General features: G+C 49.0%; 2 long non-coding RNA genes and 1 other non-coding gene across 4 annotated transcripts in view; 1 reads left to right on the forward strand and 2 right to left on the reverse strand.

The window, feature by feature from the left end:
- Positions 1-1865: 1865 nt before the first annotated feature.
- Positions 1866-1951, forward strand: TRNAR-UCG (transfer RNA arginine (anticodon UCG)). Its single transcript has one exon. It is a non-coding gene; the product is annotated as a tRNA-Arg (tRNA).
- A 12162-nt stretch (positions 1952-14113) lies between these two features.
- LOC113595181 (uncharacterized) overlaps positions 14114-25812 on the reverse strand; it is a 123537-nt gene continuing 111838 nt past the window's right edge. The window contains exons 3-5 of one of the 2 annotated variants that reach the window (XR_008291459.1): positions 17577-17796; positions 17278-17479; positions 14114-16872 (exon numbers count right to left, since the gene is read on the reverse strand). This is a non-coding gene — a long non-coding RNA (uncharacterized LOC113595181). Of the gene's footprint in view, positions 17480-17576; positions 17797-25812 lie in introns of both variants that reach the window. The other variant, XR_008291458.1, reaches the window with a different exon arrangement.
- LOC128312337 (uncharacterized) lies at positions 21295-25126 on the reverse strand. The gene is made up of 2 exons (XR_008291460.1): positions 23051-25126; positions 21295-22777 (listed from the first exon to the last, which is right to left on the reverse strand). It is a non-coding gene; the product is annotated as an uncharacterized LOC128312337 (long non-coding RNA).

The raw sequence follows: 25812 nt of genomic DNA on the forward strand, positions 1-25812 counted from the left end.
GATTGGGCCGACCTAGGTCATATGGTTATTTCGGGAGCAGTGAACATCGCAGGGGGGCTTCTGACCCCGATTTGCTTATGCAGCCCTGGCCCTGGGGACGGGCTCAGCATTGCTGTGTCACACGGCTGAGTGGAAAGGACGGACCCCCGAGTAAAACAGATTCTACTAGTAACGAAAAAGGGAGTTAATACCATGGTTCCCCCAAACTGTAGCAGACTGGAATCACCTCCACCAAAAATACTGACGTTGGGGCGCCTGGGTGGCTCAGTCCGGAGAGCATTCGACACTTGATCTCGGGGTCGTGAGTTCAAGCCCCACGTTGAGTGTAGACATTACTTAAAATAAATAAACTTCTAAAAAATAAAATAAAAGGGGCACCTGGAGTGACTCCCTCGGTTGAGGGTCCAGCTCTTAATTTCGGCTCAGGTCGTGGTCTCAGGGTCACGAGATCAAGCCCTGCAACTAAAGATTCTCCCTCTCCCTCTCTCTGCCCTTTTCCCCACTCATGGGGCACAGGCCCCTGTTCTCCTTCAAAATAAGCAAATAAACTTTAATAAATAAATGAATAGAATAGAATAGAATACAATAGAATAGAATACAATACAATAGAATATAATAGAATACAATAGAATACAATAGAATAGACTAGATGGGGTGCCTAGATGGCTCAGTCGGTCGAGCTTCCGACTTCGGCTCAGGTCATCAAGGTTTGTGAGTTCAAGCCCCGCATCGGGCTCTGTGGTGACAGCTCAGAGCCTGGAGTCTGCTTCAGATTCTGTGTGTCCCTCTCTACCCCTCCCCTGCTCATGCTCATGCTCTGTCTCTCAAAAGTAAATAAACATTAAAAAAAAAAGAATGGAATGAAATACAATACAATACAATACAATACAATACAATACAATACAATAAAAATACTGATGCCTGGCTCCCACCACCTAGAAATCCTGAAGATATCGGTAGGGGCATCACCTTTATATTTTTGGGGTACTAGGGAGATTTCGTTCTCATCTCTCCGGGTGATGTGAATGCGCAGGGAAGTGTGGGAGCCACTGAGCGAATAGATCTGCCAGTCGTGGGGGCGACGTGGGAAGCTGGCCTGACATCCCACGTGACCGCACACCCGCCCTGATGTCGCTGACCCGCGCCTTCAGCTGCGTTCCTCGACCTTCACGAATGCATAAGTATCCCCCTACGAGAACCAACCCTCATCCCGAGTGTTCCTTGAAATTCCTGTGATAACATCAGCGAAACTCGGAGCCCCGTAAAGTAGATTCCTCATGCTTGTCGCCTTGATGGAAGTATACAACTAAGATAAATTTCTCAATTAAATGTAAAACGACTCTACACGGCAATACAATTCACTTGAAGGACACTCATGTGATAATGATATTGGTTTTCCGGAAACTCGTCCACTGCTTACAATGGGATTATGCTAATGGCCGTTCCGCGCCTCGTCTGCTGCTTCCAGTGCAGCTGGTCTCGCAGAACTTGCATGTTTTAGTGACTCAGTCATCCTCCGGTTTTCCTCTAACTGAACCCAGCCACTCGAGGTGCCGGAGTAGGCGCCAAGAGGTCACTAGAATGTTCTCTGGCACCACAACGTCATCGATGTCTCTCCCTCAAGGTCATCATTTTTTAAATTAGTCTCAAGCAGCTAAAAGAGATACTTCCTGGTAACAACTAGGAAACGAAACACAGAGCCTCTTACTAAAACCACGGGCTGGACCCCAGCAGGTAGCACCCAGAGGCTGGAGTCGGGTTTGGTCGATCCTCAAAATGAGAACTTCCAAATACAACAATTCTTACAGTGGTCCTTCAAGCTGCTGTTTGAAATATACTTCCTTAGAAACATTCTTCCCCGGGGCGCCTGGGTGGCTCAGTCGGTAAAAGCACCTGACTTCGACTCAGGTCCTGATCTCCCAGTCTGTGGGTTCGAGCCCCACGTCGGGCTCTGTGCTGACAGCTCAGAACATGGAGCCTGCCTGGGATTCTGTGTCTCCCTCTCTCTGCCCCTTCCTAGCTCATGCTCTGTCTCTCTCTGTCTCTCAAAAATAAATAAGTACTTAAAAAAATATTTTTAAAAAGAAACATTTTCCCCCAAATTAAGAGATTCTTCTACAAGTGTTCTAAGAAAAGACCCAGACCTTTCCGAACACCTGTCACATTTTCTCAAATGCCCCACGTAACTAATGCTTCTTGTGTTCGTCCTTATGGACTTAAAGTTCCCGTAAAGATGACAACTGGGCCCTGTTGCCCTGTGGTTGGGAATGTGACCCCGTGTCTGATGTGCTTTGAATCCCATCCCAGTTCACCTACATGCTGAACCGTGTGACCTTTGTCAGGGAACTCGGCTTATCTGTGCCTTGCGCTCATCAAGTACAAAACAGTGGTAATAAGAGAATCCACCTCACAGCGCTGTGGCGAGATTAAATAAGATAGATCAAGCAGGGCACTTATCCCACTGCCCGGTAGGTAATGTTTGGTCCGTGTGCATCAGCGATTATGCAGTATCATTTTGATCCCTCCCTGATCACTATATTAGTTTTCCGATGGCTGCATAGCTAATTCCCAGTATGGCACCATGAAATCCGGGGTTAAAATGAACACTCATTCATGGTCACACGATACTGTCGCTCAGAAGGGCCAGCAGGCTCGCGTGGGTTCCGCGCTCAGGGAAGCCAAAGTCACCGTTAACGTGCTGGTCCGGTGGGGCTCTTTTCTCCAGCCTCTGTAGATGAATCTGCTTCCAATCACCTTTGGTTCTTGGCTAAAATCATATCCTTCTGGTGGTTGGATTGCTTTCCATTGGCCATCCATGGATGGCCTCATCCAACTGTTTCCCAGTTAGCTGTCCACCAGGGCCCCTCTCCACCTTCAAACCAGTGCCCGTGTGTCCAGTCCTCCTCCCGCATGCAACCTCTGACCTCCTCTTTTGCTGCCAGACACCGAGAGCTCTGCCTTTAAATGTCCCGTGTGATTAGATTAGACCACCTGGGTAATCTCCCCTTTTGCCATAGAAAATGCAACAGTTATAGGAGTGATATCTCCTCAAATGATTCCACCCACTCACAAGGGGAGGGATTATACAAGGGTGAGGGTCACTTACAATTCCACCTGCCACCACGCCACCTCCATTATCTCAACGACAGCAGCTAACAATTGTATCAGTGTGCTATTGCTGCGTAACGAGTTTCCCCAGCACAGAGTCTGTGCCAGGAACGGTGATAAGCACCTAATAGATATTAAAAATGTTCATTCCTCATAATAATGTAAGGAGGTGGATATTATTCCCATTTTCTATTTCAGACAGATGAGGTGCAGAGAGGTTAAGGGCTCGCCCAAGATCATCACGTTTACAGTCTTGGCATTTGTAACTATGCTACCTGGGCTTGCTGAATTAATGTTGTAATCCACTCACACGTCCATTGGCGCCCCCGTGGTGGGGATTCTCAGGGTCCCACCGGCAATTAGAAGGTCCTACTTTGAAATGTCTGCACAAAGCACATTTGTTGCCCTTGGCAACTTTCTTCCCATAGAAAGTACTTGCATCGAGGAGCTTGCTGAGAGCCCGACATAAGACCGTAGTTTATGATGTGAAACACTTATCAAAAAGCATTTGGTCCTGGAATGATGAGAGAGCCGGCTTCTTTTCTAACTCCAAAATTCATTAGGGGCCACGAGCCCACCTCAAATTCGCCTCCGGAAGGAGGTTTGCCTTGGTGGCCTCATCATAGCAGAGGGAATTGCTTATTAATAACAGCAAAGCTGACTTATCGTATGAATCCTTATGGTAATGAAAAAAACCCAGAAAAATATGGATGTGCTTTTCTTAATAATAAACAGTTGAACAGAGGGAAAAAGTAAGCAGCATTTAAAAATTGTAGCAATGCACATAGCTGGTTACTATGACCAGAACTGATATTGTGTCTGGTTTAACCCACTGGGAGGCTTAGGGATATAAGTTCAATCTGCCATAAATGATATTTATAAACGTCAATTACCAATCAGTGACACTATCATTGCCAAAACCTAATATTTTAATAGCGAATGATTAAAATTTACCAGTGAAGGTTTTGGCCAAAAGAACACACACACGCACACACACACATACACACACACACACACACACAGCCCATAAGGCTCCTTCTTGCCCTTTTAAACACTCAGTACCTTCCACCATGGTTTCATTGTACCCGTTCTTAAGCCTCTTATAAATAGAATAAGACAGATTCTCAGATTCTGGTCTTTACACTGGCTTCTTTTGTTCAACATTATTTCGTGAAGATTCAAGCTGCTGTGTGTGTAGCAATAATTCTTTTTCTTTTTTCCTCTTAAACTCCAGCATAATATTTTAGTGTATAAATATGCCACAATATTTTTATCCACTCAATTGTTAATCATCATTTAGATTATCGCTGAACTTTAGATATTATGAACAAAGCAGCTACAAGCACTTTGTGTACCTGGGTTGTTTTTAAGATTTTATTTTCAGCGATCTCCACACCCAACGTGGGGCTTGAACGCCCAACCCCGAGACCGAGAGTCGCATGTCCACTGACGGAGCCGGCCAGGCGCCCCTGGACCCCTATTTTGATGGACATGTGTACTCGTTCCCTCGGGTAGATAATGAGGAATAGAACTTCGGAGTAATAACTCCAGGCAGCTCTCTAGCATTAGCTAATGCGCTGCCTGGTTAGCTAGTTAATAGTGTCATGTAATTCGTTAACAGCGCGCTGTAGTTAACTAGTGAATGGGGCCACAGAGTTAATTCGCCAATGGGGCCACACAATTGACTAGTTAATGGTGCCACATAGTTCATTGGTTAATAGTGCCACACAGTTAACTAGCTAATAGTGCCCCGTAGTTAACGAGTGAATGGGGCCCCAGAATTAATTCGCCAACAGTGCGACATAGTTTGCCAAAGTGGTGAAGCCTCAGCCCCGGACTCCAGAGACCATTACAGTCGGTCTGACATCGTCTCTCTCGGCCTTTCACCTTCCTCGCTGAGCGCCACGTACGAGCTGGCCACTGTCCGTCTCTGACAGGGGTCAGAGGGAGAGGCGGCCCCGTCCAACCGCCTGGCTTTCCCTCGCTGACACTGGCGGCCGTCAGGCTGCAGAAATCAATCCTGTCCTCGTCGCCTCACCCCGAACTTCTCTCCCTGCGTCTCCCTGATGACCATTTTCTCGTCCTCGGCTTTGCTTCAGAGAACCAAATCCAAACACACACGCGGGAAGGAAAAATCCGAGAAATCGGCGCGTCCCTTGTTTCAAATCCCGCCATCCCGCCACCTTGAGAATTTTCTTAACCAGAACCCAAAAGACCCTTGGGCAGATCATGCTGGGTCTACTGCACTGGGGGCCCTCCCACCCCCGGGGAGGCTCACACTGGCCACTGCACCCCCCGCAGCCCTGTTGTCAGGTGCACAGCAGAGCAAAGCTCGCCTCTGGTGCTGAGAAGGGTGCCCTCCGTTGGCTCCGGGACAAGTTAAGGACCCACGGTGCCTTCCTCTCAGAGACCAATCTGAAGCCTCCACGGGAGCTTGTCAACGCAGCTTGAGCAGGGGACGCACGTCAACCGAAAGGAAACCCACAAACTCCAGGAGCTCCCAGTTGCCTTTGTTTCTAATGCTGCAAACAGGAAAAGGACGGCGGGTTTGGCAGAGGCCAGAGCATGCTAATACGTGTCATTAATTTGAACTCAGCAGAAAGGACAGAAAACAGCTCACGGTGGCTTCATCTAGCCGTTCGTTCTCAAATTGAACATCTATAATTGGATACATTAGTTTTCTGCTGCTGCTGTAATAAATTGCGCTTAGTGGCTTAAAGCAACACAAATGTATTATCTTACCGTTCTAGAAGTCAGAAGTCTGAAATGGGTTTCAGGGGGCTTAAACCAGATGTCTGCAGGGATGCATTCCTTTCTGGAGGAGCGGGAGGAAAATCCCATTCCGGGTATTTTCCAGCTTCTACAGGCTGCCTGGCTCCCTGGGCTCTGGGGCCCCTCCTCCTCCCCAGAGCCAGCAGCGGCCAGGCTTCCTCACGTTGGTTGTATCGCAGTGATGATGATTGCTCCGCCTGCCTTTTCCCTATTCGGGGACCCTGTGGTGACACTGGACCCACCCTGTGAATGCGGGACAGTCTTCCCTGAGGCTGCCTGTTCAACGACCTCACTTTCACCCACTGTCTTCATTCTGGCTTTCGGTGCACATCACACGGCGCATTCCCAGGCTCTGGGGATGCGGACAGGTGCCTGTTTGCTGTGATTCCGCCCACCGCAGCGGGCTCCCTCAGCGCTGGCCTGGAAGGAGCTGGCAGTCAGTCCTCCCCTCCTGTCACTCTATATTCCTGGCACGTCGCCTGTTTTCCAAGGACTAGCCCCCCGTGACCCCAACGTGGCTGCCTCTGGCGCTTGTGTCCTGTCCTCCAGGACAGCATACAGAGCAGGAAGGAATAGGAAGGCAGCAAGAAGGTGATGATTTTCTACTTTTTTTTTTTTAAGTTTATTTATTTAAGTAATCTCTGACCCCAACATGGGGCTCGAACTGACGGCCCAGAGACTGTGCGGCCATTAAGCCAACCGGGCGCCCCTGATGCTCTGTTTACGAAGGAGGGACGCGTTTCCCAGCGCCAGGGGGCGTACTTCCCCTCCTGTCTCATTGGCCATGAGCAGGTCACGTGCTCGGGGTCTAGACCAATCACAAACAAAGGAGCTCCCGGTGGGCCCCAATGGCTGGGACTAGACCTCATTCAGGCCTCCAGGTGGGCTGCGGGCTCCCTGACCAGATCGGAGCCCTGGGGCTAAAAGAAGGGAGGGGACAGCAGCTGAAGGAGCAACACACAGTGACAGCCACAGCGGGCTAACGGGTCCGAGGACTTTTCAGCACGGGCGGGAGAGGAAGATCCAGGAACGTCTCTCTCTCTCTTTTTTTTTTTTTTTGGCTTTGTTAGTTTTTTTTATGGTATCTTAAACAAAAAATAAAATATAGATTAAGTTCAAAAGTGACCTCCCTCTCAAGGAGAAGGAAGTTGGGAAGGTCTGGTTTTTATGTGTGTTGTTATGTATGTATTTTCCCCCGAGGTTGAGCTCCTTCATTTTATCCAAGGGGAAGGACTGAGCTCTTTGTCTGCGTGAGCCATGACATCCGAGAGGCACATCAATTCATTAGCGGCAGAAGGTAGTTTTTTAACTGTCGGGTAACAGGAATAGATTTGGTAAATTTTGATTCCAAAGTGCAGAGACAGAACTTTTTCAAGGTCGGCTAGGAAATCGGAGGCCCTTCCGAGTGGTTGCGGAGAAAATCGCTTTATGTTAAAAATGGTTATTTCACTGTCTCCTCTTTTGAGTGTTCTGAAATCTGGCGACCATTAAAGAAGTCGCAGGCGCTCACTCCAAACTGGAAAAAAACCAGCCACAATTAGAAATGTGGCAATTTAACAGCCATACACGAAGAACATAGAACTAAAAATACATCTGCCAAGGCAGCATAATCCTGTAAGCACATCTGTGTATCATGTATGGGCATTGCAAACAGAGATGCCCTGTCATTCATCACCCGTGAATGTTAATCAAGTCCCTGTGAATTCATGCTGGTCAGATTTACGGCTGCATTTCTGACTAGGTGTATAAGTAAATGGCCATCATACTCATTCATGCATTTCTGCCACAAACATCCCCTAAATCATGGAGGCACTCAGCAATGATTCATGCGTTGGGTGCTTTTAAGGGAAAAAAAAAAATTGTGTCTCTGTGAGTCATGCGGCTGAGCGAGGGTGAATATAAATTAACAGGGAATAATCCCAGCAATGAAAAGCATCATTTTTCCATCAGACTGAATTACAATAATCAACAGGCAGATAAGAGAATACGTCCCCGCAAGAAGACTGGCCCACAGTCTCATTTGGACTAAAGACGTTTGCCTTTTAAAATCGCCATCGCAGCTCTTGTAAATACATCGAATTGCATGAAACACAATCACTTTAGAAAAATCAGAACATGGCAGAATCTTTTAACAAGAAAGAAAATTCAAAGCCACTTGGGTATCCTACCACCCAAGAAGGTAAAACCAGAGGCTATTTGGTACTTTTTCCCAAACAAATATAAACCAGGAGCATTTTAGATAGGTTTTTTTTCCCCCAATAACAATGCCTTATATTTCTAAGTAAATTCAACTTCAAATAGCATTTCCAAGGTCCAGGAACATGAAATCTCAACCCAGATACGACACGGAGAAGCCGCACGTCAGACGTTTCTCTGGCGGGACGCACACATTCCGAAGTCTTGCCTCTGTGAACCCCGTCTTGTAACTTTTGTGTCTGAGATCAGCCACATCCCAGTCGAAGCAGTAATAAGCTTGTACCTCTTTGTCGCGCTGTTTTTCTCAGACCCCGCTTTGCACACCACCTTAAAATCCTCCACACTTTCTAAATATGTCTCCTCCATTGGGATCAATAATCCATTAGCCCATGGAATGGCCGGCAGCTTTAAATCTGGACAGTGCGCTGTCGTTTGAAGACTGGATGCGTTCTGGTTCCCACCGACGGCCAATGGGAGATGGTCTCATGCCGATTAGACGGGCATGTGGGCCAGGCAGGCTGGAGATAGGGGACATCAGCAAAAATCTTAAACAGCTAAGAATCCAAAGCCTTTCCCCCCACCAAAACAGGAAATCGTTGGAAGTTCTGGGACCACTACTCTTTCATTCTTTCCACAATTTATTGGATGTGCCAGTTAGCTTTTCCTGCGCAACAAACCGTCACAACCAAAGTAGCTTTATTTGTATTTCATTTTATTCGTGTTTACTTTTTTAAGTACGCTTCACACCCGGCACGGAGCCCAACGCGGAGCTTGAGCCCATGACCCTGAGATCAAGACCGGAGCCGAGATCATCGTGCTTCTCCAGGGGTGACAGCCACAGGATTTCCAGGGCAAGAGAGGATAAGGGTCAAAGGCAAGTCCTTCCCAACCCTCTGTTTAAGTGATATGTACTAATTCGCCGTCAACCGCAGCCAGCCCAAGGCCACGCCCAGGTCCAAGATGTGAAGAAGGAGACGCCGCTTTTGTTGGGAGCCTGGCAAAGCCACTGGCAAAGGAATGTGAATACGCGAAGGTAACAGCTACGGTCACTTTTGCAACCTGCTTCAACGTGCCCTGACTCTGTGCTCGGCTTTGCGCGCTTTGACGACAGAGGACTCCAGCCTCCAGAGGGAAACATAAGGGAAAAGTAATCCCAGCCCTCGTAGCCTAGACAGGCAGAGCTGAAATAAATCCTCAAATAAACAGGTAAATAAATCCGCAAATAAACAGGTGCGGGGTGTAGGAGGAAGAGCTATAAAGGCCACTGTAGTGCTGGGAGACCAGAGCAGGATGGAGTCCTGGTCCGTGGTCCCCAGCGGCATGCGGGGCAGTGGGGACACCAGGCGCTGGGGTCCACAGCGGGGCACATCCCCCCACACAGAGCCAGATCCGTGACACCGAGCTTCTGAAGGACTTGTTCTCCAGGAGGACCGGTCAAGGTGGCCTCTCTGTGTCTCCCTCCCTCCCTCTCTCTCTCTCTGCCCCTCCCCTGCCGACACTCTGTCTCTGTCTCTCTCTCAAAACTAAATATTGGAAAAAAGAAAAATAAAACAATAAAAATAAAATAAAACGGGGCTTCTCCCAGAGCAGAGCAGGTAAGAGCGTCCTCGTCCTCCGGATTGGGCTCAGGCCGCGATGCCCGGAGCTCGCTTTCTCCCGGAGGCAAGGCAGGTGGGAGCATTTGCACCCTGCATCCTCGAAGGCATCCACAACTTTGCAGGTGGCACACAGGTGCGAGCAAAGGGCATGACTAAGCTTTAAGGAACAAAAACGATTCATTTTTTTGTGGCTCTTGTGTCTTTTCCTAAAAAGAATGGAAGTTCCTTGGTGAACATTGCTCCCTAGAGATAACTGTATGTCACCGAGTCTGGTGTCTGGCCAGCCTGGGGCACCCCGTACCTAATCCCATGTGTGAACCCAGCATGCCAGCCTCTCCCCGCTTCCTGCCCCCCCCCCATGCAACAGAGCCACGCACTCAGGGTCAGGGTGCCCCCCCCCTCCTCCTCAGCCGACAGGATTCTGAAAAGCATCTTAAATCAAATGATATATTGAAACACCAAGAGAGCAAAGGCTCTGAAAGAAGCTTATAATTAGGACGGTGGTATAATTTATTGCCTGTGCTGGGACGTCTCTGGGAGTGGAAAAAGGGGGCATAAATAATTAGCTGGGACAACAGGCATAAATAGGGCTGCGGCACATGCGGTTGACAGGTGAGCCATTCAGTAACCCAGTTACTGGTACTTTTATGGACAAGAGTGATTCCATGCCCATTTAAATAGTGTTATATGACTCTAGATATTATCTCTTATTTAAAAAAAAATCATTTATCTGAACTTGGAGAGCCACTATTAATAATATGGAAAAACAAATGCAATTTTGCATCAATAAACAAAATCAAAAGTGCCGTGAATCATAGAGGAGCATAGACTTGTTTGCAGAAGACACATCATGCCGCCCGCCCCACCGCCCGCGCTTTCTGGTCGTTTAAGAAGGCAGAGTTGATGGCAAAGTTGCATGGAAGCCGGGGCTCAGAATGGGGTGTAAGAAGAACACTGTTCTGGTATGCATCATCTTTCTTGATAATTGGGCTGAGTAGTACTTAGAAAGTCCCTTCCTAGTACTTGTACTTAGCAAGTACAAAGCAAGTTGCTTTGGAGTCGAAGAATACGGCTCAGCCGTAGCCAATGTTGACAGTGCGTGCAAATGACTGGGGGCTAGGGAGTAAGTACGGTGACAAACAGCGGTGGGTCAGGTAGTCCACGGTCTCCATTGTCCCAGCGGCATGGTGCTCTTGACTGGGATATCTACGGTCGCTCGCCTTTTCAAAAAGGGCGAGCAAGAGAGATTTCTGGAATAGCTAAGCTTGCAATCTTTCACACCCAGGGCTGTGAGTGGCTCGTGTGTCTAGCAGGAGGCGAAATGGAAGAGAAGCCCACGCGTTGGCTGAAAGCAAGCGTCTGAAGCTATCTCGAGAGCTGTTGATATTTACTCTTTAAAACTGGCGTTCTCGGAACTTGAAAAGATAATGAGGTACCTGGGATTTCTAATGGGATTTGATTATTTGCAGTGACAGGAGCTCCCCCCGCAATCCCACCCGTACGGAAGTATCTGGAGCAGGTTGAAGAGGCTCACGAAGAATGATGCCCAGTGACCTAGTGTGGTGAGTTAATGGGCATCCAGATGAGCGGCTCCTTCGTGAAAGGAATCGTCCAACCATTGCTAGTATCTGGCTACAGGGCCAAAAAACCCAGCATGAATGTAGCAGTGACCATTTCAGGAAAAAAGGTGGCCCCGCTGAATGAACGCTTAGGCCTTGCCCCTTGGCTCTTATGGGGTTTCCCGTAAGTTTCCCCACACAAGAGCCAAGGGGCAAAGCCTAAGCATTCAAAAAGAATTTCTCGACCAACTGTTGTTAACCTGAAATACAGAAGGTTGTATAAACAGTATCAAATCCAAGTATGGGATAATTCAAATAGTTTGCTGCATCGTTTTTTAAATATTTATTTATTTATTTATTTATTTTGAGAAACAGAGAGCAAGCAGGGGAGGGGCAGAGAGAGAGAGGGAGACAGAGAGAATCCCAAACAGGGATGCGGGGCTTGAACTCACGAACCGTGTGATCATGACCTGAGCCGAAGCCAAAAGCTGGTGAACCACCCAGGCGCCCCCTCTTGTATCATTTTTAGTCAAAGCTTTATCTTTGTGGCTTTTTAGGGATTCCATTCTCAAACCAGAGGATTCATTAAGGGGAAACCTCTGGGAATTGTAATTTTCCTTTAATTAGGATTTTTCATGGGCTAAATTACCAATTTTTTCCAGGAGTTTTTACCTTCTGATTCCAGATTTCAGATATCCAGCTTATGCTAAACGACATGTTTCAGAGAAGTTTTGCCCCCATAATTAATTATTCTATCACCCTTTATAAGTTACTCCCATGTATAAAATGTGATATACTTGGAAATGCATATATATATATATATATATATACACACACACACACACACATATGTACATATGTGTGTGTGTGTGTGTGTGTGTGTGTGTATATATATCCTAGGAAATGTTTAAAACTTCCTCCAACATTGACATTTGCATGATACCAAAATGCATTTTCAGATATCTTATTGAAAATGCTGTCCCCCTCACATTCTATTTTGCACCATACTGTTAAAATGGGTCGCAGAGACACAGAAACTTAAAATCAGTATTTGAATAGAAACAAAACAAATGTTCATCAACTGCTGAATGGATAATAAAATGTGGTGTATTCGTGCCATGGAATATTACTCAGCCATTAAAGGGATGAGCCGTGAAGACAAGGCAAAGTGAAACAAGCTGGGCACAAAAGCCACATAGCGTGTGTTCCGACGTGTATTCCCATCCTGGATGGTCAAATCCAGAGAAACAGAAAGTAGGTGGGTCGTCACCCAGGGTTGGGGTCGGGGCGAAAGACGGCTACTGGGTACACGGTTTCTGTCTGGAGTGATGAAAATGCTCTAAAATAGGGTTTTGTGATGGTTTCCCAACTCTGTGAACATACCCATAGCTGGTGAATAGGGTTGTATATTTTATTTTTCTATTAAGTCTAAAATTTTAATTCCAGCGTAGTTAACATACAGTGTCATACTAGTTTCAGGGGTACAACGTAGTGACTCAACGCTTCCCTAAGCACCCAGTGCTCATCCCCAGTGCATCCTTGATCCCCGTCACCTGTTTCCCCATCCCCCACCCCCCTCCCCTCTGGAAACCATCCGTGTGTTCTCTGTAGTTAGGAATCTATTTCTTGGTTTGTCTCTCAGAGTTGTAGATTTCCAAAGGGTGGATTTCATGGTATGTGAATCCCATCTCACTGAAGACTTTGTTTTGCCCACGGGAGACACTGATGGGCGGAAGACAGACTGGGAGAGGGGAGGAAGACAGAATTAGGTATTTCCTGCTTTGCTATCTCGGGCAGGTGGGGTTTTCAGCAGCCCCTGACTCTCCTCCAAGCCCCATCTCCCACTTGACAGGCCCTTTGCCGTTCTAGCTCCACTGGGTGATCCTGGGATCCAGTGACCTCACTTCCTTCCTGCGCCCTTCCATCCAGGAAACGCGCTGGGAACTAGCAATGGAACAGTAGAAACAGATACTGCCCTACGCACGCAGGACTTAACGGTCTAATGGATCAGTGTCATCACATTTAAAATTAAAATCCCGAGGGGCGCCTGGGTGGCTCCGTCAGTTAAGCGTCCGACTTCGGCTCACGTCATGATCTCACGGTCCGTGAGTTCGAGCCCCGCGTCGGGCTCTGTGCTGACCGCTCAGAGCCTGGAGCCTGTTTCCGATTCTGTGTCTCCCTCTCTCTCTGCCCCTCCCCTGTTCATGCTCTCTCTCTGTCTCAAAAATAAATAAACGTTAAAAAAATTTTTTTTAAATTAAAATCCCAGTGGATGTGGTGCTCAAATGGCACCTGTGGTCATGCCATCCTTTGACATTAAGAGGAGGACGGTCCCTTCTCCATGGTCTCCACCATCTCTCGTATCTGAGCCCCCAGGCTGTCTTACTGTTGTTCTGCTCTAGATCGGGATCCGGCAATGTTTCCATCGCTCCCTGCCCTCCACCCCCAAATCCACCGGAGTCACGTCCACGTTACGCAAACTTGAGCAGAGCTTTGAGCAGCCCATGCCCCACCCCCACCCCCGCCTTCGGCTCAGAACGTCCTCTTCTGCCCCAAGTTCAGAGGCCTTCAGCTTCACTGCTGTCGTACCCTTGAGATATCCTTGACGGGCGGGTGGCAGGGTCTCACTTCCCACTGATTTCTCCATCCAGAAAGACCCCCCCCCCCCACACACACACACAGAACAAGAAGTGATGTCACCAACGCCCAGCTCCGCGCGGCAGAGTTTGGCGAGAACGCTAAGAACCTGCTGAAGTTTGGCAGTTATCACCCTCTGGAGCTCCTGGGATTCGGCCCCTGTGATGCTCCCTGGCACGAACTCATGAACACACAACCCCCAATTCCGCTGAGATTACCCATGAAGGAGACGTTTCACGTGTGGACTTGGGAGTATCTTGACGATACTCAGATTTCATACACCATCTATTTCGTTACCTTCCACACTGCTTGGCCTACTAAATCATTTGTAGCCAGCAGCCCTGACAAATCGAGGAACTTTCTGAAACAAAACGGTCAACGTCCCATCTGTCGCGTATTCACTCTTGCCTAGGTGGAAGTCCAGAACGTACTTTTGTACTGTTTTCTTGCAAACAATCCATAATTCATAATTCACACCACCTCGGAATATGACAAAGTGCTTGTTGCTGGCGAGTGGAATTGTTGGCGTGAATACAAAGCAAATGTTTTTTTTTTTTTCCCCCTCTAATTACAGGTGTTGGTTTTCTTGTTTCCTGGGCGCTGGTTTCCAGAGCCATGGAATTGCTGATGGCAATTTGATATGGGAAAAGAATGAAAAGCTATCCCATGATGGGTGGAGGATACAGTTTAGAGAAATAAACGAAACGTGTGATTAAGTCATGGACAGCTACAGGGAGAATTCATGTTGCTTAATTCAGCAAAAAAAAGAAGAGTTTGTGCTCTGTGGTGTGGTGATTGGTGGCAATGTAACTTATGGGAAATAACGTAAATCTGCATGTTTATTTTGCGCATACGGGCAGGTAAATTGGAAGTTCTGGCAAATCCACAAGTTCCTAAGTTTTTTGCGGCTGTCTTGAGTACACGCGGGATATATGGACGTCCAACCTTCCCTTCCAATGAGTCTGGCAGCCAGCCGGGGTGATAAGCAGGAACATAGCAGCAGGTGCAATGCTGTGAGAGGCCCCGACGCGCTCCCGGAAGGGGACGCTCCACATCCTTGAAGAGAAGTGGGAATGTCTCCCAAGTTTTGACTGTCAAAGGAAAACATTTACTTAAGCCTCAGAGAAGGTGACAAGCATCCCATTAGGAAACCGGTGCCCCTACAACCAATATTCCACGTTAGAAAACAGAATATTGACTTCTAACATTTTGTTTGAAGAAATAGAGTCATTCGGGAATAACTATACCCAACACTGTTTCGTGTTTAGAAGCTATGGCATGCTCCGGCCAGGTGATTCTTCAGATCTGGGGAACAGGACAATTTTAACACGCATACAAGTGGTATCACCACTCAACAGACCGTTTTTGAAGCACCTGTGAATACTGCGATCAGTATTGTATTTCTTTAAAAAAAAGGCACCAAAACGACTCTCTCATTAAATGTATTAGTTCCAGCGTTCCTGGGAACAAACGTGAGGCTGGGATCAGCCCTGACTTCCCGGGTCACCGTGAGCTGTGGCATCATTCCTGTGCAGCCGTGTCCCCAGCTGGCCCCCCTGAGAGCTGCGTCCCAAGAGCTGCAGGGCCAGGGCGGAGGCTGGGGCTGAGAACCCACCCACTGGCTGGCGGGTTGTGCTCCACGAAGCTCACTCACCCTGTACACTCGGAGGCGCCCTCTTCTCCATCGTCCTCTCTACCTGGTGGGGAGGGAGGCTGTCCTTCCTCACTCCCTGATGGAGGAGGAAGGTTTCGCTCCAGAGATGATGAGGCCGCCGGGGGCTCCAGGCTTCTGTCTGTGGGCTCCCTTGCACTGCTGTGTGCTCACAGATGCCAGAGCCCATCCGCATGAGCAAACATCAGACACGCCTACCTTCACCCCACTTCCTGGTACTGAACCCCCCCCCCCACCAGCCTTCCAGTCCATCATCGGTGGATTCCTTCCAAAATCAGGCCCACCAAACTCTAACGGAGGCCCAAAACATGCCATTCTTTTTTTCTTTACCCGACGGGCTGATTTTTTTTATTTAATGGTGAAAGGCCAATACGAGATTATAGAAACTGGGCTGTATCTCCAAGGCTCACATTCTCTGAATTAATACTTTAAAAAAATTCTTTTACCGTTTATTTATTTTTGAGAGACACAGCATGAGCAGGGCAGGGGCAGAGAGAGCGGGGGACCCAGAATCCGAAGCAGGCTCCAGGCTCCGAGCCGTCAGCACAGAGCCCGACGCGGGGCTCGAACTCCCAAACCGGGAGATCATGACCTGAGCCGAAGTCGGACGCTCAACCGACTGAGCCACCCAGGCGCCCCTCTGAATTAATACTTTTTAACACATGACAATAATTTTTACGTGCTTGTGCTAGCTATGTATATAATTCTGCCACTTAGATATTGATTCACAGCGTATCAATAAAAGCGTTGCTGAATTTACTGTATGTTGCCTCACTGCTGGAAGTTCCTACACGGCACTCTTAAAAATCCATCTAAAAAATGAAACATGTAGCCAGACATCCAGATGGTTGCTCCCAATTTTCCATCCCAGGGTGAAGATATCTGCAAATACCCCAGACGTTTGCACACTGCCAGCACCAGCAGCTGAAGCGGCCTGGGATTGCTCATGACACGTTTTCCCCGAGTCCCCCAGATTTCATCAACACGGCCACTGCCTTTCCGCCTAACTGCTCTTTATGGTGGTTTTCCTTCCTTTCTTTTCTTTCTTGTTCTTCTTTCTTTTGGAAACAAGATAGCAATCACCGTAGAAGTAAGATAAAAACTGAGTTTCTAAATATAAAGGGCAAGTTTTGGGAAAATGAAAGCAAGGCTATATAGCTTTAGAGAAAAAGGCTAAAGCCGATGGAGTGAAACAGTGGGTGACTTCAGAAAATTAAAATAGTGGCTGTAAAATAAGGCTTGGCTGGCTTATCATTCACGAGGGTAGATCAACCGTATTTAAAGTGCAACGTTCCCTTGCGGTCTTCTTCTCTTTCTCATAGACCAGAGGCTGAAACAAAAAGGGGAGGGAGAAAAGGATGGAGGGAGGAAGAGACGGAAGGAAGGGAAGGAGGGAGGAAGGGAGGAGGGAGGGAGGAAGGAAAGAAGAAGGGAAGGAGGGAAGAGAGGAAGGAGTGAAGAAAGAGGAAGAATATATATAAGTCTGAGATCTCTGCTGCTTTAGAATGCTGCGGACGGACCCCGAGTTCGTTCATTCAGACAGAATCTTTCACAGAACCGGCCAGCGGTGTGTGGCAAAGGTGGGGGGCCGGTGCAGGGTGGTCCTTTCCCTCCCTCCCAAATGGCTCCTGCCATCACTTTGGATCGATCTTCCCCATAAGGCATAAATCCAGAAGGACAAAGAGAAAGGAGACTTCAGCAGCAAAAAAAATTTGGAAGGTAAGCTAAACCATACCCCCACAGGGAAAGGCCGAGCCGCAACGGGTTTATTCCAAAGCGGCCCCCAAAGGTCCAGGAATCCGAGGCACCAGGTGTCTCTGGGGCAGCTGCACACGCAGGGTCAACAACAGAGCTGGGCTCCGGAAGCTTGGTCCTGTCTAAGGCATGCGGCTGGGAGGTGCGCTCTCCACGATGCAGGCAGAACAGGTGATTTCTTCCTGCAGAGGCCAAAACGGGAAGCTCAGGGCACCTGAAGGCGAGTATCACAGTTAACAGCAGCGGCGGCCTCCCCAACCCCGAGGAGACAAGGCTCACCTCACCGGCCTGGTTCCAGAGTCACAGTGGCCAGACCACGCCTTCCCGGCAGGTGCTCACAAGCTCCACCCAGCGGCCAGGCCACGCCTTCCCGGCAGGTGCTCATAAGCTCCACCCCTGAGGAGTTTGACCCGCCAAGGGGGCGAGGCACGTAGAAACTGACCTGGGGGTTCTTCAGTGAAACAGTCCAGACCAGAAATTATTTTAATACAGGGGAGACCTGAAAAATAGATAAATGTCCCATAGGAAAGCATTATGTGCTCAATTTTTTTTTACTGTTTGAGAGAGAGAGAGAGAGCCCAAGCACGGGAAGAGCAGAGAGAGAGGGAGACGGAATCCGAAGCAAGCTCCAGGCTCTGAGCTGTCAGCACAGAGCCCAACGTGGGGCTCAAACCCGTGAACCTCGAGATCATGACCTGAGCCAACGTCCGACGCTTAACTGACTGAGCCACCCAGGCACCCCTCCTCAATTTTGAATGAAGGCTTCAATCCCTAGAAGCTTCAATCCCTAGAAGGATTCAATCCCTAGAATCCAGGCATTTTTAAACGATAATCCCCATCACCCCAATTCTACTTAATATGGGTTGAACACTGTTTACGGAGACGTCAATGCTATGCAATATGAATCACCCAATAAACAGGTTTCTAGATGCAATAGAATAAAATATCGAACGCTGTTCACCAATCAAAACCCTTCTAAAACCTTGTAAAACCTCTGTCAAGAAAATGCACCAAACTCACTTTATGACCTGCTCTACTAGGTATCAAAATGTTTGCATATTTAAAGGCTTTCCTGGTAGAGAAAATCATTTCTTTTTCTTTATGGGTCATTTAGTTTTCTGCATGTTAAGTTAACAGGAGAAAAAAAGAAGCTGACATTTATTCTAATATGTTACTTGATATAAATATGTATGAGTCTCAAAGACATTCCTCCCAGGAAGGCAGGGTGTGTGAACTCAGAATGTTTGTTCCCTGCAGGCACCAGGAAAAGGTTGTTGTAATATCTTCATAACCCACCCTTTCCCAAAAAGGTCAACCCGGGAGCCCCTGTGGGGAAAAATTCTAGTTCAACTGTTCTCTCTCAGGTTAGCCGGGTCTTAATCTCTCACCCCATTTTAGGAACCAAAGGGCTATCTTAAAGGGTTGAAAAACATGTTAAAAGGGCACATGTGTAACTGTTAATGTCACTTTTTAAGACTGGGATCCTTTACAATCCATAAAAGCACTGATTTATTCTCTGATCTTTTGTACTTGGGCTGGAAAGGGAAGTGACAGTGGCATTTTGAACGTCCTCTAAGTGATGAGCGTTGGCCTCAAGGCAGGTTCATGATTAACATCTTGGGTTCTGGATTTGGAACCTGGGTATAAATCCTGGCCTCACCGCCCTCTTGCTCTGTGACCCAGGGGGACTTACTTATACATCCACACCTTCTGTCTTCAGAGCAAGGGACCCTATGTGGCCTCCAGTCCTGTGAGATCCCAGGGTCTTTCCAGCTTTTTGTGAAAATAGACCTCGGGGCACAGATACCGCGGTGGATGCAAGTTCAGGCCAAGGTCAGTGTTCGAAGTTCCCTGCTCCTTCTGCTCTCCTAAGCTTACATGAGCCAAATTGAGTGATATTTGGGGATAACTGTATCTGAACAAATTGTTGAAATATCCCTTAGTCCCAGGACAAATTAAAAATGGCAGCCATTCGGGGCGCCTGGGTGGCTCAGTCGGTTGGGTGGCCGACTACAGCTCAGGTCATGATGTCGCGGTCCGTGAGTTCAAGCCCCTCGTCGGGCTCTGTGCCGACAGCTCAGAGCCTGGAGCCTGCTTCGGATTCTGTGTCTCCCTCTCTCTGCCCTTCCCCCACTCACACTCTGTCTCTTTCTCTCAAAAATAAATATACGTTAAAAAAAAAAAAAGAAAAGAGTAGGGGCGCCTGGGTGGCTTAGTCGGTTAAGTGCCCAACTTCGGCTCAGGTTGTGATCTCACAGTTCGTGAGTTCGAGCCCCACGTCGGGCTCTGTGCCGACAGCTCGGAGCCTGGAGCCTGCTTCGGATTCTGTGTCTCCCTCTCTCTCTGCCCCTTCCCTGCTTGGTCTCTCTCCCTCTCTCTCTCTCAAAAATAATAAACATTAAAAAAATTTTTTTTAATGGCAGCCATTAGCCTTACGGAGGGTCTGGTCAGACTGGTGTTTAGTCTCTCCCAATCTGCAGAATTTCAGTGTCCAGAAGATGGAAAAATGTATCTTTGGAGACTGACGTCTGTATGTCATAGAATTTGCTGATACGCATTCCACAGGAAAATAAAACTGGAATTGTATGAAAGATTAAATCTGTATTGTACTAATGAGCACTGTTTAATCTGTCATCGGCATGCATTTTCTCAATAGGCAAGGTTTGTACAACATTACAGAGGAAAGTAAAAAGAAACAACACCAAACGAGACTGCGTTGCCTTTGGGAAATGGTCAAGCCAATGGCCATCCTCAGCTGAAAGGCTGTGTGTCACCTGCCAGGCTGTTCACGGGCAGGACCGGATGGATAGCGTTAGATTTGGAAATGTATCGCCACGGACTCCCTGAAAGGAACCTCCCCACTCTTGCCACATGGTGACCTCGTCTCCCGGTCACAAATGATGGGTCCAGAATAAACACCTGACCTCAGCCAGGCCAATGAGATTCTCTCTCCTTCAAAGTCCATCCATCAGTTTTCTGGCTTAGTTTGTACCAAGGACCCCGAGGCCAGGAGGCAGCTGAGGAATCCTAACAGACAAAACGGAATGCCAGCAAAAAAAAAAAAATGGACAACATGAACAGTAATGGCCCAGACTCCTTCAACATACGCCACATCCCTGACCCCCGTTCTACCGCGCTTCAAACATAGGTCGATTTAAGCCTCCCAACAACCTGCCATGTAGGTATTTTTAGAACCATTTGACACATGAGGGAACTGAGGCACGATCTGGAAAGGAAAACACCAGAGAAAGAACAAATAATAGATGCCATTTGGTCCCAGAGAAAGAGAACGATTAATCAGCTGCTAACGATCCAAGGTCTCCGCGGGATGAAATTGATACAATCACGCTTGGCGTCTGGACAGTGTTCCGGGCGGTTGTCCCTGGAAGGCAGATCCTCGCCCCCTCCACCCCTCCATCCCCCCCACTGCAGGCTGAGAGGAGGTTTGGTGGGGGGCTCCAAGCCCTCTGGCCACACGCGGGGCTCTGTGAAATGCTCTCCGCCTCCCACTCCTGCAGGTCCTGAGGAAGGTGGCTGACTCACACCCTGGGTCGGGGGGGGGGGGGGGGGAGGGGGAGGGGGGATGCCCCTCCCCCTCCCCAGCTGGGCACAGGGCAGAATTTACACCGCACGGCCCTTCCTGTGCGTCTGACGCACGAATGCCTCGCCTCACTGCATCTGGAAGTCTGCCTTTGAGCCTTCCCTGCACATCCTGTTTATTTCGCCAGGGCCTTAGCGCCCCCTCCCCGCTTCCTGGAAACCGACCTAACGCCATCCAGACAAGATGTCACGAAGGTGTCACTTGAGTTAACTGTGATCCCGGAGCTCTAAAGGTTGAGAAATCTCACTGCCGAAGGCGATTTCCTCTAACAGCTCCATAAAGTGGAGAGCGGGATGGATAGCTGGCCGTAAAAGGGCCAAGCGGCAGGTTGAGGGATGCAGGGGAATGATGCCTGAGGGGGCCCCGAGATCTTACACCCGAGGGAGGGATTTCTTGGGGACCAAGTGGCTCCCCCAAAGTCCATCTTGCTGAAGAAGTATGTCTCGAGCAAAGCTCTCTGGAAGGCGGCAGGGGCGACACTGACCAAGCTTCCAGTGTTTTACTGAATCTGTGCACCGACTGTTTACTGCGAGGCACAGGTCTGGGCACGCGGACGTAGCGGGGAGCAGCGGACACAAACAGTCCTGTCTCCACCGAGCCTCCATTTGAGAGAAGACAGAAACACCAGTAAAGCAGCAAAACAGACTGTACGTCAGATGGACAAATACAGACAAATACAGCCGGGAGGGGGGCTGGGATTTTTGCAGGTGCAGACTGACATTTGAAATGACGTAGCTTAGGAAATGCTTCCCTAAGAAGGTGATCTTTGAACACCTGGCGGGTAGAAGCACAGAAAGGGCAACCAATAAATATGATCACGAAAAAAATACTAAAGATGATCATGAAAACAGCAATAATACCCGTGAACATCTGTATAGTACTTATTCTACACCAGGATGCGTCCTCACAGCTTATCTCAGTGATTTTTCACGTCCAGGTGAATAAACCCACAGGCAGAGAGTTAAGAAGCTTGTCCAAGGTCATCTGGGTGTTGCCCCAGCTGGTCTGGCCCTGGTGTCTGGTTCTCCCAGCACCGTGGCCGATGGCTGGCGGTCCCCGGGTCATACTGTAGAGAGTGCATGCGACTGTGTGCCCGGCCTCATGTAGACAGGGCTCCCATCGCCACAGTGGCTCGGAAAGTCATTTCCTTCTTGCCCTCCACAGTGGGACAGGCGACAGGAATAGGACCCGCGCCTCAGGGCTGCGGGGGAGCCAACAGGAACGAGAGGTATAAAGCTCTGGAAGGAGTTGGGGACACGTGGTAACTGCTCACTAAAGAACGTCAGCGTGATGATCGTTACCTTTCAGTTGGGGGGCGGGTTGTGGGGGAAATAATCAGAGCCAACACGGACCGCCACCTCCGGGGAGGCTTCCATGATGACTTTCCTACACTTCTCATTTGGTCGGCATGAGGCTGTCCCTCCAGGGCAGAGACACGGGCCCTCCTGTCCCCAATCTCCACTGGGGACTGACGGGAGGTCCAAATGGGAGGAAGAGTTAAGGAGCATGGAGTCCTGGGGCCACTGTGTGGCTCTGATCACAGGCAGGAGAAGGCGGGGGTTCGGGGCTTTGATATTGGAGACAGCATTCGGATTCCTCCAGCTCCCTCCGCGAGGAGGACGCATACGTCCTCCGGCTTGAAAGTCCAGCACGAAGCCCTGTGGCCTCTGGGCGGACTCGCTTGGTAAATACCCACAGAAAGAAAATGTTCGCCTACAGTGGGGCCGGCAGGCAGAGAGAGGAAAGCTGGAGAGGCTCACCTTTAGTGTGAACAGTGCGGGACCGTGAGGACATGTGTTATGCTCCCCGGGAAAACCCACTTTCTTTCACCTGTCTGCATACACTCGTGAGTAGTCCCGGATCTCCCCAGCAGCAGCCTCTGAAAAGACAGCCAACTTTATTGACTGGGAAACTCCAAGCCCAACCACCGACAGGCACAATCGAGGGAGGAAGTGTCTCGTGCAAGGACCCGCTGGCGTGGCCACCCTGAACGATGGAGAAGCAGCCGCCTCTCCGGGGCGCACGGGGGACTTCGGGCAAACCGTCAGCCCGTTTTTTCTCTGACTGACATGCTCCGCTTTCCGTTCTTTGTGACTTCTAGGAACGGGGTATGTCATTTGAGCCAATTGCCTGGACGCATTTCCCTCTTTACCTCTCTCTGGGGCAATATCCTGAGTGAATCGCAACCCGATGGCCAGTTGGGTCCTTCGTCACCGAATGAGTGTGCTTATACGGATGTGAGACGGCTCCACTGGGATGCCTCCTCTCTGCGCTGTTGCGGATGCGGAGAGAAACAGCATCGGTTGTGCTCTTCATGTTCAGCAAACGGCCTCGCAGCGGCCCCCGGGCACACACGTGGGTTCAGGCCTCCCAGCTTCCGTGCAATTCTGACCCACGGGCTTTGGACGTGTCCCACGGGACCCGTGAGCTATCTGCCTGTGCCGATCCAGCAACACGCACGCACAAATCTAGGATGATCGGAATAGCCAGATTCAGGCATTCGGGACAGCTGGTTTACGGGCCGTGCTGTGATGTGGCCCCCCCGGGGTCCCCTCTGCCGTTGGCAGTCGTGGTGGCTTTGCACCGGTGGGGCGTCTTGCCGTCGGAGTTAAACACAACTGAGCCAATCAATACGCTTATTGTTCTGGGGCCCAAGTGTCTCCAACTCATAACATTGCTTTTGCTTCTCCTATTAAACGAGGGTGTTATGAGTTTGCGCGGCCCTGCCCGGGCAGGATGCCCCCGGCACTGCGGAAAGACGGAGGAAATAAGAGCCACGTTCTTGGAGCACTCCCTTGACGTGCCTTTTCATTTCGCCAGTCACACCCCAGCAGCGCGGCGAATATCCCGCACTTCTGTGAAGCCCCACAACCCATCCGATAAACGGCAGGAGGCGCCTCCCCTCAGCCCTTCTCGCTTAGGATCTTCTCGAACACGTTTCTCCCCCAACTCTTCGCGCCGCGAATCCGCTGAAGTACAAACCTTTAAGAATCTGAAACTCACCGGGAGCCGTCCTTCGTTGGCGGCCCAGCAACTGCTGGCTTTGGCAGTTTCCACTCTGTCAGTTTAATCTGGACGTGAATGCAGGGGTTTGTTGCAACCGCCACTAAAATAAAACTGTGAACCTCTCCAAACAGACTTGGAGAGCCCGCCTGCGGAGCGCGTTCACGCCGCTGGCTTGCTTTGTGTTTTTCCTGCCAGGCAGCTGGGCGCAGGGGAGGCCACGAGGCCGCTCACCTCCTTTCATCGGAAAGGAAAGCAGCCACAGCTGGGTCTTGAACCCATGCACACGAGATCATGACCTGAGCCAAAGTTGGACGCTCAACCGGCTGAGCCACCCAGGTGCCCTTATATTTTAATTTTTATATTTATCATTTATATTTATTATCTTGTATTTATGTATTTAAAATATAGATATGTAAAATAAATATAATCATTTTTGTTTTATCAGAGTCCCCGCCCCCCACCCCAATTTCTAATCCAGAGAATTTTTCCCTAGATTCTGCTTCTTAGAGATAAATCTTGAGCAGTTTCTAGGAGAATTGGAATTTATATTGATTAAGGGAAGCCCATGCTGGTGGTAGGCACCACAGGATAATCAGTGCAGATATCCATGAATAAGAGGCTAAATGTATTTAGCTACAAGTAACCAACCCAGCATTCAGCAAACAGGTCCTCTAGCCATAGGGATACTTGGTAATTTTTCACTAAGGGGTCTAGAGGTGAACTCAGGATTGGTTCAGAATGCTGGAGATGTCAGCAAGGTCCAAGACTCTTTCCTTCTGTTGCTGTTTTTAAGTTTATTTATTTATCTAGTAATCTCGACACCCAACATGGGGCTTAAACTCACGACCCTGACGTCAAGAGTTGTGTTCTTTTCCGACGTAGCCAGCCAGGCACCCGGTTCCAAGGCTTTTTTTTTTTTTTTTTTTTGTACTCCCGTTTTCCATCATGGGCATATTGGTTTACTCAGAAGATGTGTACCTCATAGGATCAGGATGGCTGCCGCAGCTCCAGGCATCAAGTCCTCATATCTCAATCTTAGGCATCCAGTTCCACAGGGCACAGTGTCTGCTGGGAGAACAGAGAAACCCTGCAGGCAACAAGCGGTATCAGAAACAACGTGGGGAGTGCACACTTTTGAGGTCTCACCTGATGCGCCAGACGGCCTGAAGGATGCCGAAACTGCAGCTTCGGTAACTGACATTTAATGCCACGGTTAACAACATGGCCGTGTACCCGCCGGGTCGTTCTTCCGGTACCCGCCGGGTCGTCCTAATCACATCAGAGTCTCCGTCTGCTACTCCTGAGTCTCGAACATCAGCCTGACATTTATTACCCTCCCTAACCCACGGAGAGGAAGCAGGACTCAGACGTCGAGTCTTAGGTGGACATTAGCATCTAAATACAACGGTTTGCTGTGTGTGATGCATAGCTGCCTTCCTCTTACAGCAAGTGATCGTGGTTTCCCATTTGCAATGAAGACGTCCTTTCCATATGAAATATATGTGTTTAGGTTCAATAAACGTGTCTGATGATAATTTTAAGTAGCACTGCTATGATTATACGTTGCATTACGGCAAATGTTCCATCACAGTAAATAAGGCAAAAGTCATCTATGTGGCACAAAATGCTGCAAATCAGGAAAGGTCTGCCATCGTCGGGCAGAGTGTGAGAGGGAGCACAGGAGCGGAAGGCTCTTGGAGCACCGTGGGATTTAGTCAAGAAAACCAAAATCAAGGGGCGTCCAGCTTAACTTCCCAGGCAACATCAGCGGGAATCCGAGGTCTTTGCCAGGACTGTGTTTGCGCCCACACCACCCTGTTACCTCACAAACAGTCACAACAAAGGCTCCTGTCGCGATGAATTTCATTGACGAACATTTGCTACTCCATGGGGAAACCCTGTTTCCGA

Source organism: Acinonyx jubatus, chromosome D3 (assembly GCF_027475565.1).
Source record: "Acinonyx jubatus isolate Ajub_Pintada_27869175 chromosome D3, VMU_Ajub_asm_v1.0, whole genome shotgun sequence".
NCBI lineage: Eukaryota > Metazoa > Chordata > Mammalia > Carnivora > Felidae > Acinonyx > Acinonyx jubatus.